General features: G+C 33.9%; 1 protein-coding gene across 2 annotated transcripts in view; it reads left to right on the top strand.

Annotated features, from left to right (window-relative positions):
* The first annotated feature begins 5,790 nt into the window (after nt 1–5,790).
* The window catches only part of LOC123866317, a 41,544-nt gene continuing 28,309 nt past the window's right edge, over nt 5,791–19,025 (top strand). For both annotated transcript variants that reach the window (XM_045907792.1, XM_045907791.1), the window contains exon 1: nt 5,791–6,102. The gene's annotated coding sequence lies outside the window, so the exon portion shown is untranslated. The remainder of the gene's footprint in view (nt 6,103–19,025) is intronic.

The following is a 19,025-nucleotide window of genomic DNA, read 5'->3' as shown; positions in this document are numbered from 1 at the left end:
AGGTCAACGGGAAGTACCCTATAATATGTTTTCTTGACAGACATAGCAGACGGTCAGACGGACAGACAGACAGACAAAAAGTTATCCTATAAGGGTTCCGTTTTTCCTTTTGAGGTACGGAACCCTAATGATCCATTTTCGCTCGAAGGTACCTATACTGTGACATTAACTCATTACTCATTTAATAGCATTTGACCTCTTACAAGGGTTCATGAACCTACCTACCTCTTCATTTTCTGATTTCAATTTTGCTCTTGAATATTAATCATGACTGAATTACCTACTTACTTATTTGTACTTATAAGTACTAGTAGGATAGTACCATGCTCAAACTTTGTACTAGGTAGAAATTATTACGTCCAAATTACGTGTCGATTAATCCGTCTATTTTTTTGTACGAACTTCCCTGTTTTACAGTCAGCTTCACGATAACAGCCATTCAAAATCAAGGATACTATAATTAACACAAGTAAATATTATTCAACCTTATATACCTACCTACTTAATAATTTTACCAAAGTTGCCACACACGGGACATACTTATTATACTTAATTCTATATCTTTTTGCATATCTTACGATATTGCAGAACATCAACCGTGGAGGGAATCACTATAATAATCACTATTATACTTAGTATAAAACAAAATCGCTTCCTGCCGTCTGTCCGTCTGTACGCTTAGATCTTTTAAACTAAGTATGCAAATAGATAGAGTGATTCAAGAGGAAGGTTTATATTTATAGTTTATTATATGTAATAATTTGTTGAAATATGACAATAATAATAATATAATTGTTCAAGATTTCGGACGAAATCAAGCCGACTAAGAGTTTTCATCGAAAATGCTGTTTTATTCTTTTGAAGTATCAGTATCCACATCCTTAAGAAGCTAGGGCGGGTTGCTAGTATAATTATATGTATTTTATCCTTGAGTGTCTGCAAGCATTGAGCGATAGAGATCAGATAAAAACTGCCTAGAGTACCTAGTTGATAAATCTGAAATAGTGATATACATTTTACAGTGGAAAAATACTCGAAAATCAACTGAATTCTTGTCTACCGTCTACTCGCCTAGGAAGCGGTAACCCTGACTGAATAGGGAGTTTTGGCAGGTCTGAGCGCTTCTACATTCTTCTTTTCTTTTAAAGTGCCAGACCAGCACAATGCACTTTGCCAGTGTCTCTACTTTCCTTATGACGGCACAGCCGAGCGACAGAAACCTGTCTACGGCCGTTTTATCTCAATCTTTCGCTTTTTAGCTGGCGATAAGGTAATATGAATATCAGCATTGCCTTCTGACAACCGTCTAGTCACATTTTCTGCATAAAAGAAAACACTTTGTATAGAATCGTGAAGTCTTCACAAAAACTGATCGCTAATGTACGGTTTTAAAATACTATTTTAGAATATTTCGTCGCGTGTGATACCAACAGATAACAAGAGATTTTATGCGCAGATACTGAAAGATAACACATCAAACGTATATATTTTGTCCCGTTTGTGACAACCTTATTAAACCTGCATAAATTAGTTAGGTACATAATATTACGCGACAGTAAATGAGTATTAACTAATACACTAATAATAATTACCTACCTATTTAAACATATTAAATTAATTAACATCAATTTATAATCATTATTCCCGTTGTTTTCTTATAAAAATATATAATTTTTAAATTGTTTTTGGAAAATCTTTTTAAATAGACTGATTCGCAATTATTACCAAGTACTTAATTAAGTAATCATTTATTATTATATTTTACCTACTGTGTTTTATTTTAGATTTACAATTTACACCATGATATCTTACTATAATAATTTATAACTAATGGAGAACAGTAATTAAGTTTTGTAACTATTTTACTTATTAATACTATAAATAAAATGATGTATTATTTTTATCTACATATATTTTTGTCAACCACCCGTGGTTGGTTTTGGACACTAAAATTAATATTTTGTAAATTTTTAGAATCTTTATTCAATGTATTAAAGCTCAAACCATTTATTGTGCAATAAGTACTTAATGCATAGCTATTTTTTTCTTGTTAGTGTGTTATACTGTATCTTATTTAGCTAGGTACCTAATAATCCATTTAAGGTTTTTTAAGTAGCTCTAATATTTATTTTTTTACAATATCCTAGTAAAATCAGAATAGGAGTGGTCAGTTTTCATTACTAAGCATTATAATGTCGGATTTTTGTAAATCTATACGGCCTTACCACAAAAAAACGGTCAAGTGAGCGTCGTACTCGCACACAAATGTTTCCATACCGTAGTATTGGCGTCACTCAGAAAAGCAGGTATTATTTAAATATTTTTATCGAATTATTGGAATGTCCTCTCAAACCAACACAAAAAACATCAGGTTCAATGTGTAGAGGTTATCCGAGAGTTTTAATCTAAACAAACTAATGCCAAAATAAATAATTTAATTAGAGCGTGATTGCTATCACAACATCTAATTATTCAGTTCACAATCCAAATACCGAAAATATGCGATATCGCTCCGAATCTCGGAAGGAGACTGAACTAAAACATTCAAAACACCCGTATTTATGCAAGTTCAATCTTGTTGGCCTCCTAGTAACAGATTGTATGACATCGAATGAGCCAAATATCGATTTTACCAAACTACCTTCATCAGCTAAATTAATAATTTTATATTATTTTTGACAACTCAAATCAACTTTTTAAAAATAACCTTACAGTTCGGCCGTCCTGAATTTAACACGCCCTCGTGTTTCTAAATAATCTTGTCATGTCAGTCGCGGGCGGTCCTTGCCCTAAGTCAAATCCAAATCATGGGCTATCCTGCCCTCCGTCAAATCATTAAAACCTACCCTTGAACTGCCGAACTCTCAGTTTTAATATCAAGTCAACAATAAATCCAAACGACTAACTTCTCATTCGATGTATACAAAATCTGAACCACTTATTGCAAATTACTTTCCACTTCACAAAAGACTAAATTATTAAAAAAAACTAAAAATTTTAATCACCAAATCAAACTCAATAAAAATTTTAATCAAATGTGGGTTGTTTACAAAAAGATACCAAAGCGAAATTAAGACAACGTGAGACACGTCCCGCTTCTGAATTATTGGCGTCACTCAGAAAAGCAGGTATTATTTAAATATTTTTATCGAATTATTGGAATGTCCTCTCAAACCAACACAAAAAACATCAGGTTCAATGTGTAGAGGTTATCCGAGAGTTTTAATCTAAACAAACTAATGCCAAAATAAATAATTTAATTAGAGCGTGATTGCTATCACAACATCTAATTATTCAGTTCACAATCCAAATACCGAAAATATGCGATATCGCTCCGAATCTCGGAAGGAGACTGAACTAAAACATTCAAAACACCCGTATTTATGCAAGTTCAATCTTGTTGGCCTCCTAGTAACAGATTGTATGACATCGAATGAGCCAAATATCGATTTTACCAAACTACCTTCATCAGCTAAATTAATAATTTTATATTATTTTTGACAACTCAAATCAACTTTTTAAAAATAACCTTACAGTAGTAAAAGAAAAAACTCTTTATAATTTTTTTTGTGATGTAACCATAAATCCAAGGTTTTCCTTTAATTGTGTTGGAAGACATTACTAACTGCCTTTTATGATTTTAGGTCAACGGTAAGTTATACCCTGTAGATTTTGATTCTCTTAACGAATCTTGACAGACACAACAGATAGACAGACAGACAAGGAAGTGATCCTATAAGGGTTTCCTTGTTTCTCTGGAGGAACAGAACCCTAAAAACAGATGAGTAAATTGACGATTTTAAAGTTTTTGTATGGAAATCTGGCAAGTTTAAAATCTACTTAAATGTGTTTGGTTTGAAAATAACACATGTTTAGGTAGGTACCGTTTGTTTTTTGTGGTAAGACTGATAATTTTAATATTTTTGTTATATAATATGTAGGTTAAGTAAGTACCTATACCTATTATGATGTTACAAAAACTTCAAAATTCAAAATTTCGTTGAATAGGTAGAGATCTTAAAGTACCTACTTTAGTCTCATAACTTCTTTTAGTTAGTTATATAGGCATATTGGCTATGTAATTTTTTATTAAGTCCACTATTTCTAAGGTCTGTTACGTTTTAGAAAAAAGAGAAACGTTTTCAAATAGATTCCGATGTATTAAGTAGGTTTGAACATTAAAGAAAATTCAATACAAAATATTACATTTAAAGTAGGTACCTAGGTACCGTATATTGTTGTATCAAATCTGATTAGTAATTAGAATTGACGTTTAGATATTTTATCAATTTTAAGGATAGTAGAATATAAGAAAACTTTAATACTCCTGTTAATTTTCTTTTTTTTGGATGAATTTATTTTGATAAATATCATATTTTACCCTGAAATGGTTTGTACCTTTTACAAATATGATACAAATTAATATTGATACATATTTGATATGTATAAATCCCATTTTGTTGCCAGTAAAACGGTTTCCATACATGTGGATTATACAGAAAAAAATGATTATATCATACAGTAACTACCAATAAATAAATTTACCTACCTACTACCTAGTTAGGAAAACGTAGAAATTGGCCGCCATGTAAGTAGGCGCTTTGCCAGGCGCAGATAGTGACAATTCGGATATACGAACTTACTTTAGTTTTCCTTAGTTACCTAAAAAAAAGGTAAAGTAGCTTCACGCTGAAATGCGCAAGAAGTGCACTATACGCAGCCTGTACGACCTTGTACCGCAAACTGACAATGAAATCATCATCATCACGATCAACCGGCTCACTCCAGAGCACAGATCTTCTCGGATCAGAAGTCATAATATGCGTGAAAACTCTTTCTCCAGAATAGAAAGTTTAAAGTGTCGGGCAAATCGCGTTCCCTGAGAGGGTGCCTGAATTTTGTTGCAATTTTTTAAGCAAACTTAGGAAAACTAAAGTAGGTATACTCATATGAAACGCAAAGGATAGTAGGGCATGTTAGAATCACCTGTAACAGTGAGACGGCACAAGCTTTACACAGCGCAGTAACAATAAAGTACCTACATGATATAAACGGAAATGCATTTGCTGGAAATGGTGTGTTGAAGAGAATTAAATAATTTAAGTAAAGCCTAAAATTAGAAATTGTTGTTAAACTTGATGTATTTTAGAGAATTATTGATAAAATCGATGTTACATAGATGTTTACTGTAAATATTTAGATAATATTGAATTGGTCGAAGCATGAGGTTTGAATGATTCAGAAGGCTGTATTTCGGGTGATATTTTTAGAAATGGAAGTCATCATATCTTTGATAAACAAACAGTATTAAAGAGGTATATTGGACGTGAACGGATAGAAACTGTAATGATGTGATAAGTATTTTAGTTTTAGAGTTGTTGTGCTATTATAATAAAATATGTTCCGATGTGGTTTATTGTCGTTTTATTCGTCCTTATTGCTACAAGCTATTTAAATATATACAAGAAAAAATGTCTGACTGACTGACTTATATCTATCAACGCACAGGTTAAGAACAACAGGAAGAAAATGCAGGCATAAGCTAGTACTTGTCAAATATTCATACTTCTGCCTCAGTATTTAGATATTTTACTTTATTAATATGGTATGAGTTTAGGAAGCAGATCTGGAATATCAAGGGCACATCATTGACACTTAATCGGAACAACAGTTACTCGTAGCTACAGGACTAACATGAGTTATTCTTATTAGCTTTCAATTGAATCGGTGAGCAAGGCTTTTAGCATTTAGCGTGGTATGTGACGTCGAACTTTCTTTGACTGCCTGCCTTTATTTTAGCATTCGTGTCGGTTCGCTGTACAGAGTGCACGCACGCGGCGAGCGCTCTGGCACCAGCCCTGTCCCAGCGGCTTACCGTCGTCGCCATAATCCAACCGTGAATTTGCTTTTCAAACCGTAACATCATCGCTCGCAATTACTCTTATATTATATTTTTGGAACAGTGAACCTAGTGACAGCAATAACGAATTACTACAGTCCAGTGAAATGAAACGCTGATCGACAATGTTCAGTTATATTTGTTTAAAACTTGGAGAAATGTACCCGTGTTGAAATTGCAATCGCTGCTTTGTGGATCAAAAGGTTTGTTGAACATTTACTTTTATACTTAATGCAAAGATTTGAATGATGCAAGAGAACACATCTCAACTGGAGAATGTGAAGATAATATGCTTTTGATTGATTGATGAGATAAGGATTGAGTATTTAAGTGATTTTATCTGAAATATTTTTCATTATGTTAGTAAACTGGTACATAGGTATATCTAGGTACCTACTTGTTTATTAGCTTTGCGTTAATCGTGATACCAATGATTTTTTCACATCCTTACCTAATAGCTCTACCTAATGTGCTAATACATAGCATACCTGCACTATTTACCCTTAATCTTGATAAGCATAAAGTTATTTTGCTGAGATTTAATTTTTAAAAGCATTCTCGTAGGGACTCGTAGTTTCTATAAACAGCTATTTTAGCTATTGAATCCTTTAATCTTGTAATTTTTAAGAATTTTGTTAAAAATCTTATAAGAATTTATTAGCCTACCCACTTAAGAGATTAAAATAAATATTAAGCTATCTATAAACTTTCTTTGTGAGAATCAGAGAAGTGTGAATAATTATACTTTAGAATTGAGGTCCCGATGTAAGCGCGTTGATGTCTAATATATGGGAATATATTAAAATTATCTGTTTTGGTGGAGTTCCCTATTTTTATCATCTTAAAAAATAATAATTGATCAATATTGTTTTATTTTTATAAATCGGTGAATGTATATGTAAATATATATTTAAAAAGATATTTATCTAGGTACCTAAGTAGTTATAAACGAAAAGTTATGGGTAAAAGTTTCAACAGGACTATAGAAGAAGACTTGGCGCTAACTTAAGTAGGTACTTACCTATATACCTACAAGTGTTTTTAGGGTTCCGTACCTCAAAAGGAAAAACGGAACCCTAATAGGATCACTTTGTTTGCCTGTCTGTCTGTCTGTCCGTCTGTCCGTATGTCCGTCTGTCGTGTCTTTCAAGAAACCCATAGTGTAGGTACATCCTGTTGACCTAGAATCATGGGCAGATAGGTAGATCTTATGCAACAACTAAAGGATAAAATCAGAAAACCGTGAATTTGTGGTTAAAAAAAATATGTGTTTCAATTTCACAGTTAGATTAATATACCAAGTGGGGTATCATATGAAAGGGCTTTATCTGTGCATTCTAAAACAGATTTTTATTTATTTTTATGCACAATAGTTTTTGATTTATCGTGCAAAATGTCGAAGTAAACACCCGAGTACGCGGAACTCTCGGTCCGCGAGTCTGACTCGCACTTGGCCGGTTTTTTACAATAGTAGGTAGGTATATTATACAAAATATATCAATTTTTAGGGTTGCGTACTCAAACAGCGGCGCTTCAAAATCGATGGGTAAGACAGCCCTATTAATGTCACTCTGTTATTTTTTCCAATATAATAGGTACATGAAAAAGGAGCAATATGTCTAGAACTCATTGAATAGAATACGAATATGTTTTTTATTATTTTTAGGATTCCGTACCTCTAAAGGATAAAAGGAACCCTTTATAGGATCACTTCAACAATTGGGTAATAAATTAAATTATTTTTTACTTTTTAGTGTTTGTTGTTATTGAAACCGTTTTTTTTTGAATTTTTTATTCCTGAATAAGTCGATTTTGCCATATTTTTTCTACAATTTAGTTTCATACTACATTATGTCCCTTTTATTGAAGTTATTATCATAACACGCCTGTAACAAAAAAATACATAAAACCTGTTGTGAGCCTATACTAAGATTATTTAAAAAAAAAACTGTTCGAGTTACTCGAGGAAACCTGTAATGACAATAATATTATTTAATGAATGCTCATTCCACACATTAAGTACTTATTTCTATGCAAGTTTTCTATAGAGTCGTGTGAACAGAAATTGCCACATCTCGCTCGCCAGCTCACTTTCCATCCATTCATGGCATCTTCAGCTTTTTCAAGCGATTTCTTTCGGCCTTCTTAAGACAGTAGTCGCTTATGTTGAGCTATTACTTACTAGCTTTCTTATTGAGCTGGTAGATGTCTTTCACTTACAACTTTTATTTTATTCATTAGCATTGTAAAATGATTCATTACTAATGTATACCTTCTTGAAATAGAAATAGAAAGAGTTTTTTATCCAAACAAACTTTTACAAGTACTTTTAAATCATCACGCAGGCGCGCTCCATCTTAGCCTGCATTATCCTGCTTGGTGTGATTACAGTCAAGCATTTTTATTTAGTTAGTTATTAAAAAACCAGCCAAGTGCGAGTCAGACTCACGCACCGAGGTTTCCGTACTCAGATAATTTTTCCGACATTTTGCAAGATAAATCAAAAACTATTATGCACAAAAATAAATAAAAATCTGTTTTAGAATATACTGGTAAAATTCTTTCATATGATTCCCCATTTGGCATCTTACTTACTATGTATCTTCCTTTGAAAATTGAAACACATTTTGATTTTTTAAATGATGTAACCACAAATTCACGATTTTCGGATTTATTCCTTTACTTGTGCTATAAGACCTACCTACCTGCCAAATTCCATGATTCTAGGTCAACGCGAAGTACCCTATAGATTTTTTTGACAGACAGACCGGACGGACGGACGGATAGACAGATAGACAACAAAGTGATCTTATAAGGATTCCGTTTTTCCTTTTGAGGTACGGAACCCTAAAAAAATCAATGAATCTTACTATTTTCAAAAAATAATATGCAAATATTTTATATTTTTCCAAATATATAATAAGAAATTATGTTCATTAAGAAAGACGAATACCATGGAAGCATATTAATGACAAAAAATGTGGACAGTTAAGTACTCCTATGTATTTTTAACCCCCGACCCAAAACGAGGGGTGTTATAAGTTTGACGTGTGTATCTGTGTATCGGTGTATCTGTGTATCTGTCTGTGGGACCGTAGCGCCTAAACTAATGAACCGATTTTAATTTTGTTTTTTTTTTTGTTTGAAAGGTGGCTTAATCGAGAGTGTTCTTAGCTATAATCCAAGAAATTCGGTTCAGCCGTTTGAAAGTTATCAGCTCTTTTCTAGTTACTGTAACCTTCACTTGTCGGGGGTCTTATAAATTTTAAATTTACACTTGTGAATTCATTACCTACCTATATTTCTTTACGCAAGTAGATATGATCTGTACAACAATATTAATTTAATATTTCTTTTCTCCTTCTCCTTATTTTGTTTAATGGCTAATTCAATATTTATTTTACACCCTGTATTTATTATGTTGCTTTTATGGAGGAATGGTCAAATAAATTAAAAGGAGTTCACTTTGCTATATGATATTGCAAATCTAATGTTGTAATTATGAAAGGTTCGTTAACATATAAGTAGGTTTATTTTGCAAAGGAAGTTAGGAACATTATTTATTGAATAACTGTTCGTAACGGACGCAAAATGATTTCACATATCAAAGGTTGTAATTTAACGCAACATTTTTGCCGTGTTACACTTTCCTGTATTGCGATGTACGAGTAGCAGTGATGTGAGAAGTAGTTGAATATCTTTGTTTTAATGGTCGTTTGTTTTAAAGAGATGGATTTGTTAATTTAAACATACGAAAAGTCATCTCATTGGTTCTTCAAACCGGCAGTGACAACAAAAGTTAAAATTAAAATAATGCAGAGGAGAGGAAGACTTCTACCTACAAAGACATAAGTAAAGCTTGGCTTAGGGCACATTGCCGCAGTCATCGCGAAGAGAATACAGATGTGTCTTTTCTAAATTAATGTTCTAAAGTACACTGAATTTTAGTTGAATTGCGTATATTAAACTTTGTGTAAAGCAAAATGAATGCTTGAGAGTTTAGAAATATTTTGATTTTTGTGCCAGCTCTTCTCAAGATCTGATTTTCGTAAACGGAGGTGTAGAATTGTAACGTAACATAAGCATATCAGACGTTGACCTAGATGAAAAAAATAAATTAGAATTCTTTACTTAGAAAAGAACAGTCATTGCTACAGTTGGCTCAGTTACTGCGCTTCGATGACAAAAAAATTTAACATTTAAAAACCTTACTCAGATTTACTTTTCCCCTGGTACCAAATTCTCAACGCTAATAATAATAATATATAACCAGTAAAGTGCGTTTAGAACACTAGTAGGTCACCTACCCACCTACCGTAGGTGGGTTCTATAGCCATGCTATTTTGTTAAAAACTTTGGCGGATATCACGGTAGTTATTCATCAAAAATTATCCTAGCTAAACCTTATAGTAATTTTCAAATATCTCTCAAATATCTATATATAGATATCTCTTGAAAAATTAATTAAAAAAATTCGATTACAATTTTCATGTTCGAAGGTACCCTGAATTTTTTTTTTTTCAAAATTTAATGTTATGCCTACATTATGTAGCAGTAACAAGCGTGTAAGTGGTTTTTTAACTTTACAACCATTGAAGTTCCTGTGACACACGGATTGACTGAAACTATCTTTCTCATAGGTAAAACAAAGGGAAAGAACCCTTTTTACTACGGTACCCTAAAAATGGATCTCGATAAAAAACTTATCAAGTTTTGGGAGCAGATTAATTTCCCAGAAAGGTCTCGTATATTTAACTTTCAAATAAAGACTGACTTGTGTTGCTCTCAATATGAATCCGTCGAAATTTTTCCGTTAGTCGATAATCCATATTTAGTCGATCGTATCGAAATGGATAAAAGCGAATAAAATTTATTTTGATAGATTACTGATTAATAGTAATTAATGTAGTTGGTTTATTAGAGCCTGACTAGTAAACTCAAAAATAATTAAAACCTTTTAATAATGTTAAAAATAGGTACTAATCATCATCATCATGATCAACTCAACGCCAGCCCACTGCTTAGCCCAGCTCTCCTTTCAGAATCATTAGAGTTCAGGCCATAGTCTACTATGCTGGTCCAGTGCAGATTGGGAGACTTCACACACCTTTGAGGACATTATGGAAAACTTTCACGTATGCAGGTTTCCTCGAGATGTTTTTCTTCACTGTTAAAGCAAGTGATATTTAATTGTTCAAAACGCACATAACTTCGAAAAGTAAGAAGTGTGTGCCCGGGATCGAACCCCCGACCTCCTAAATAGGGGGCAGACGTCTTATCCACTAGGCTCTCACGACTCTTATAACTTAGACTAAGATAAGCAGTGCCTTTACGCCTTTATGACCTGCACGCCATTGAATGTAAACAGTTTTTTGTGTAGTAGGTACAAATTGACCCGGAATTATTTTCTATTCATTTTATCACAAGGTCCGAGTTTCTTTTTGTAATAGTGACTGAGATCGAGGCACTATTTTGACTGTCATAAAACCTCATTATTGATTGAAAATATTATAAAAACAGCATCATTCATTTTAGTTAAAAAACTGTTTTTTTTTCGTAATTATATTTAAAATTGAAACAAACTTTACCCAACTTCGCCAGAGCCAGAAGTGTTTTCGCAAACGCAATCAACTGCATTGGTTGATGATTCAGTTGGATTTCATTCACATGAACATTCAAAAACAAAAAAAAACTAAATTAAAATCGGTCCATTCGTTTAGGCGCTACGAGGCCACAGACAGAAACACAGATACACAGATACACAGATACACACGTCAAACTTATAACATCCCTCTTTTTGGGTCGGGGGTTAAAAAGAGTTGCTTTAAAAGAGCTTTCACGTAACGGGCTGCTTCTCAAGATTAGGCATTTACCCGTGGTTCTTGCTTGACGAAGTCTGCGTTTACTGACCGGTGTTGAAAATCCAGCACTGTTCAGCAAGCAACATTCTTCTTCTTGTTGGTTGGCGGCTATGCAGGGCACTTCCAGACTCTGTATCATTTTGACCGTCGTTGCTGATCTATTTGTAATCGCTACCGTTTTACAGTTCACAGCACGGAGCTTTCCATCCTAAAGGGATCTTTAATAAATATGAGATTTATACAAAATCTGGTAGGTAGGTAATAATATCACTTAGTAGCATCCTGCCAGGCGCGGCGTATCCATGAGAAACTCCCACAAGATCCTTCAGAAGTTATGGTCTTTGCTAAGAGCCGAGGGATATTCGAGATAACTAAAAGATAAGATAGGTAAGAACTTCGGTAATTATAAAATATCTATTTATGACTATTTACTTATGTGAGATATATCCCAACCTTAAATAATAATTTAAGTATTTGAAGCCTTTAGAACTGAGATCAAATCGGCTGCGCGATTATTCAGTTATGTAAAGCGGTTGAGTCACATTGTTGTGCCGAGTTGCAATATATCCAGGTGGTGGTTCGGGGACTTGCACTCGTATCTATGAATAGCATCGCCGAGTCGCGGGGCGCAGTCTCAGAGGTCGGACGCGGTTAATTGGCGACGAGTCGCCGGGGCCGGTTTGTCCGCCGATTATTTTAAGGCATATCTGACTGAACCAGCTTACCTTTGGTTTACCGTTTGATGTGTGTGTGGCAGAGTTCCATATTAGGCTAAAAAAGTTTTGAAGTAATGTTCTTAGCGTTTTATTATAAAATGGGCTTTAGGATTTCTACGCTAATAAGGCTTTTTCAAGGATGAATTTATTAACATTGCTATTAAAATAGCTGAAATACTTTTAAGTTATTTGTTGCATGCAAACGGTACCTAAATTATTATTTACCGTTTGCATGGGCATGTACTTATACTTATCTACCAAGAGAGAGTACTTGCATAATTTTGTTTTAAAAACTGCTGTCTATTGTAATAGGCAAACTCTAACCTTTACCTAACCTAACAAAATTCCATAGATTAAGGGGAAAGTGTAACTTAAACCTGCTGCGTCGCAATGGCTTCGAAGGTTTTACCTTGCCGGAAATTATGAATCCTTTTAAAAGTACCTATCCCTCCCGTCCCTCCCTAAAAGTTACTTTTGTTGTTATTCGTTTCTAAGCATTAAATTAACAAGTAAGTACTGTTACCAAGCAATTCTTATTGATCGTTTGATTCTGTTTTTGTTGTACAATTCAATGAACAAAGGCTTATGAGTCGTTGCAGGTAGGTAGGTCAAATACGTATCAGGGGGCACGGCAGTGCCCCCGCCAAGACGAGCCAAACGCGGCGGCCGGGGCGCTACGTACCTTTTTCTCGAAGTGTTTCGCCGTATTTTCGACCCGTCATAACTTCGGTCTGGATGACGCTAGAAAGCTGAAATTTTCAGTATAAGGTGTCCTCAGCAAATTTACCAAATATATCAAATATCAAATATCTAGCTTTTATGGTTACAGATTTATTGATACCTAAAATACGCCGATTTCGTCCCTCACTGATGATCATCAAAACCTCTACTCAAAACCTCTAAGGTACTTCCCGAAGTCCTAGAAGACTGAAATTTGGTATGTAGACTAGAAATTGCATACAAACTACAGGAAAATTAAGACTTTGGAAATGCCCCCCCTCTACGCCTCTTATGAGAAAAGCAAATCTGTAAATTCTGTCGCTAGAATTCTGATATTTTCAGGATAAGATGTCCTTGGCAGACTTATTAAACGCACTGAGTATCAATTGTCTAGCTTTTATAGTTTCAGATTTATTGACAGTCAAACTTCTAGTCTGTAATTCTAGGGCACTTCCCAAAGTCCTAGAAGACTGAAATTTGATATGTAGACTAGAAATTGTATATAAACTACAGGAAAATTAAGACTTTGGAAATTCCCCCCCTCTACGCCTCTTATGAGAAAAGCAAATCTGTAAATTCTGTCGCTAGAATTCTGATATTTTCAGGATAAGATGTCCTTGGCAGACTTATTAAACGCACTGAGTATCAATTGTCTAGCTTTTATAGTTTCAGATTTATTGACAGTCAAACTTCTAGTCTGTAATTCTAGGGCACTTCCCAAAGTCCTAGAAGACTGAAATTTGATATGTAGACTAGAAATTGTATATAAACTACAGGAAAATTAAGACTTTGGAAATTCCCCCCCTCTACGCCTCTTATGAGAAAAGCAAATCTGTAAATTCTGTCGCTAGAATGCTGATATTTTCAGGATAAGATGTCCTTGGCAGATTTATTAAACGCATTGAGTATCAATTGTCTAGCTTTTATAGTTTAGGATTTATTGACAGTCAAACTTCTAGTCTGTAATTCTAGGGCACTTCCCGAAGTCCTAGAAGACTGAAATTTGGTATGTAGACTATAAATTGCATACAAACAACAGGAAAATTAAGACTTTGGAAATTTTCCCCCTCTACGCCTCTTATGAGAAAAGCAAATCTGTAAATTCTGTCGCTAGAATGCTGATATTTTCAGGATAAGATGTCCTTGGCAGATTTATTAGGGAGTGGGCCATGAAAATGATGTACCTACAAAAAATAGATCCAAAAAAATCTAGGGCACCTGCCAAAAAGAAATGAAATCCCACCAAAAACATTTCATGTAAAAATGTAGCCAAGACTCACAAGTTCATAATGTTTTCACTGTTAAAAAGTTATGAGATCTCTAGTAGAGCCAAGCCCCTAGCTGAGCTTAGATTTGTGCTGGCCATGCGACCTATCCCAAGTCCAAAGTAATATAGCTCTTAAATGTTCTTAACTGTATCAAATTTATAACAATAAATAACAAATCACTCTACTTACAAGCTCTGATTCTACAAACCCTATATCTTGGTAAAAAAAGTACGGCTTGGCCGTTTACAGTTCGTGGATTTTTTATCTGAAATGACATCTAAGCCCGGAATTGCTTCTGCGACCATCACGAAGTACAATACAAATTAGTAATTGTCGAACAAACTATTCCTTAAGGCCTTAAAATATGTTATGTCATGTAATAGTTTTACGAACATTAAACGGCCAAGCCGTCCTTTTTTTACCAAGATGTAGGGTTTGTAGAATCAGAGCTTGTAAGTAGAGTGATTTGTTATTTATTGTTATAAATTTGATACAGTTAAGAACATTTAAGAGCTATATTACTTTGGACTTGGGATAGGTCGCATGGCCAGCACAAATCTAAGCTCAGCTAGGGGCTTGGCTCTACTAGAGATCTCATAACTTTTTAACAGTGAAAACATTATGAACTTGTGAGTCTTGGCTACATTTTTACATGAAATGTTTTTGGTGGGATATGTATGTCTCTTGTAAATACTAGTCTTAGAGTAGGTAAAATGAATTTTCTATTTTTATAACACTTAATCTAGGATTCAATTGAATGAAAATCTTCAGACTAATTTTTGCACGCCCATCGTACCTCGAGTACTTACCTACCCTACAACACAATTGTGCAAACAATAATTTAATGATTTTTGATTTTGCTTTGTTTGTCGGCATGTATTGATCACATTTTCAATATGAAGAAAGCGGTTAGGTGCCTACTATAGGTCAACATTTCAGTTTTTGGAACAAGTATGTTAGACATTGTTATAACTTAATAGCATCTAGCTTATGGTAGGTAGGTATAGTTTGATCAATAAACCATTGCGAGAGACAAGGAAATAGATCAGGTTAACAAGTCAACAATACTAATGCAAAAACTTAAAAGGCTCTGTATTTTTATTATGGATATAACCTGTTCAATAGACTTATGAACGTTGTAGTATTCTACATAATCTATACCAAAATACATCTAGATACTCCTAAGATCCTCCTAGTAGTTCAATTCTAGAGGTATATCCTAGTTAAAGGATAATTTAGCATTTAGAATACAGATTTTAGTAGTGAGTAAGCGAGGCCATTGCTCTTTTCTAGACTCAGAAAAACTCGGGGAACAGTTGTTGGCGGCAGGGGCGAGAGGGGTTCATGGTTGAGCGGCCTCGCCACCTGCCGCGGACCCTCTGATTGCCACGGTATCGCACTGTTTACTAACCATGATATTAAAACATATTCCATCTAAAACGCCAAAGAATTTTGAACAAGATTAACGTAGGTACCTATTCGTAACTCAGAATTTGTACAGGTTCACGGTTCCAAATGGTTTGAAATATTAACCATGTCATAGCTTCATATATTTTGTCATACAAATGACACATGAAATAGAGACCCGTTAAATCAAAACCACGGCTAGATATCTATATGTATACTTCGAGAATTTAAATTATGAACATAATATTACCAGACTAACAGATATTAACATATTCTATATTGGTCCATAAAGAAACATTTCACTAAACTTTGATACTTTCTCTTTCGATATTATAAAAATAATAGATTAGGTACTAAATGCGAATTGACGTTCCGCGTTCGTCAACCTGGTGGTGCCCAGATGCTTGCTGCAAATTTTGGAACTATTTTTAAATTTCTAAATACGTGAAACTCGAGCAAATAGGTTCATAGATGTCATTAAGAGTAAATCACATCGCTTCATCTGTATGAAAATGTCACGCGGTACGGTGTGGTGAAAATTGCAAAATTGTAACGTAATGGTAGTTTCTTTATGGCGTTTTCGAAGTTGAATGCAATCGACCTAGAAAGAAGCAAAATACTTAGTGATCGCCTTAATCGCCTTACAAATGGTAAGGCCATACGTACAACTTGGAATTTATGTTAACTAACAGCTTATTATTATAATAGTGAATGTTATTTTATGATTGAGAAATAAAGTTTAAGTATAACAAAATAGCAAATATCTCTAAATAAATCTTAATTTATAATAAACTCGTTTTAAAAATATCATGCACTTTGATAATAATATAAAATAGATAGGTAACTACCTAAAAAAAATAGCATTTTTGGCAAAGTAAACAAATAGAAATTATGAAACTGGTACAGTTTTGGAACCCTAACTGGAGAACCTATGAAGTTTTATTTTAGTACACACAATTATTAATTAAAATGTCTGCAACTTAGAAACTTAATAAAAAGTTGGCACTACATCTTGCTTTTTTTTTTAAATAAATTTTTAAAGAAACAAATACGTATTTTTTCTGAAAATGATCATTAACTCGAAAACGGGCCCTTTTTAAGTTTTACAAGTGTTTAGAGGTCATTTCATAGCATTTGACCTCCTCTACAACCTCTCAAAGAGGAGGTAACGTTTTACTGGACTTCATGTATAAATATCATACATGTGGATTAAAAATATTAAATATTATTTCCCCGCTCCAAAACATTTCTGATTTAAAATAATATATAAAAAACAGAAATTTAAAAAAAAAAACATCAAAATCGGAGCTGTTTCTGAAGACTTACGACGAAAAGACTTCATTTACTCCACTACCACCGATGTTCTCAATCTGTTAAGAATGGGGGTCATTCGTATGGTTCAAGTATTTGTTGTTGTCAAGAGTGGAGTATGTGGTGGTGAACAAAATGTTGAGTAATCAGAGTATTCACAATGGAATTAGGTACTCGCAGATTGCTCAGGAGTGCTTGCCGATTTCCGTGTAGAACGTTACGTATATCAAATATTGTGTCAAGTGCAAAGTTGTAGGTAGTCTATCTAGCTTTCACTTTCACGATTTTGTCATACAGTTGAATAGATCAATCAATGTGCGCACGTGAACTTGCCTAATGAATAATGATCTTTGATATCGATATCTGTAACGTTATTGATACGACTAGGAACTGGCTATGAAGTAATTAGTCACGTGGAACTTTATTACCTTCGTGCGATATTTTTATAAGTACTACCAATAAAATATGTAAGATAACCTCTGTATTACATAGATGTTACATACTGTAATAAGTAGAAAAAAGAAAAGAAAAAGTGCAATTAAATATTTAAGTACGAAACCCTCATAGACCGTACGTTATTTAGAAATGTGTGTTAAAACGAAGTAATATTCGTGTTAATTTATGTATTTATATAAATCTATAGGTAGAAGATGGAGCCATACACATATATGATGTCATACACTTACCTATTTGACGTGTATAAGTCGGTGTAATTTTTAACCCTCGACGCAAAAAGAGGGGTGTTATAAGTTTAACTGGTGTATCTGTGTGTCTGTTTGTGGCATAATAAGATTATCAGCTGTTTTCTCAGCCGATGTAGGGATCTCAGTCGTACATTAATTGATATTTATATGAATTACTTGCACTTTTCTGATTGACTCGATCCCAACCAGTAACTCGATTCTGTAAAACCAGCATCGATCATTATTACAATCGTAATTGTTGTTATTGGCCAAAATGCTATGCTTGTTGCAACAATGCATTGAGAGCCATATATTCTGAGGAGCCAACCAATCAGAGGTGATTGCGATCGTGACATTGTAGCTGTCATTCTACGGAAATCGAGCCGCACAATGCAATATTATGGTATTCTTGATAGGGTCATTAAAAAATTTCATTAATTATATTAAGGGTTATAAGATAGACCAAAACGATTAACCATGTCTTAAATAATTTATTTAGGAACATATAAAAGTAATACGTTATATTTACGTAGCAAATAACGATAGAGCAATGTGTCAATGAATGTGACGGACATAAAGAAGCGAGTTATAGCCGGGAGGCTGCGCAGCGCCGCAGACGCAGGGCGAGGTCATTGTACCGCTCAGAGGAGCTGCCTCCTGCACTCTCCCCCTCCCACCACAGCCTCCCACCCTCCATACATGACCTAGGTATTAGGTACACTAGCAGCAACAATTATAAGTGCTGCAATCACAGAATCTATCTGATTCATTACATCAATCATAGGCAAGTATATAAGCAATGCTAATAAATAATAATAATTAACGAAAAGAACGCATTGAAGTCTTTAAATAAACCAGATCACGATTTTAAAATAAGATGCTACTTTAAAACCTATATACCTACATAATCAAAGCTTTATATGAATGGACAGGTAAAATACAGCAATAAGAGAATTATATTTGCTAATTATACCTACTTAAATTCTCATTTTTCCGCAGACAAATATAGGCTAAACACTTCAAATCGTGACCTCCACGTTAATGCCATCTGTATGGAAAGGGCACGCCGCGGCCTAGAAAATAGCATACAAAGGTTTGCACTTAAAATATATTTGTTAGGAAGCCAGTACAATGGGTGTTTTAAATCATCATTGAAAAGG

The sequence above is a fragment of the Maniola jurtina genome, chromosome 6, assembly GCF_905333055.1.
Source record: "Maniola jurtina chromosome 6, ilManJurt1.1, whole genome shotgun sequence".
NCBI classification, from domain to species: Eukaryota; Metazoa; Arthropoda; class Insecta; order Lepidoptera; family Nymphalidae; genus Maniola; species Maniola jurtina.
Note: the sequence above shows the minus strand (reverse complement) of the source record. Positions and strands in the feature narration are given on the sequence as shown.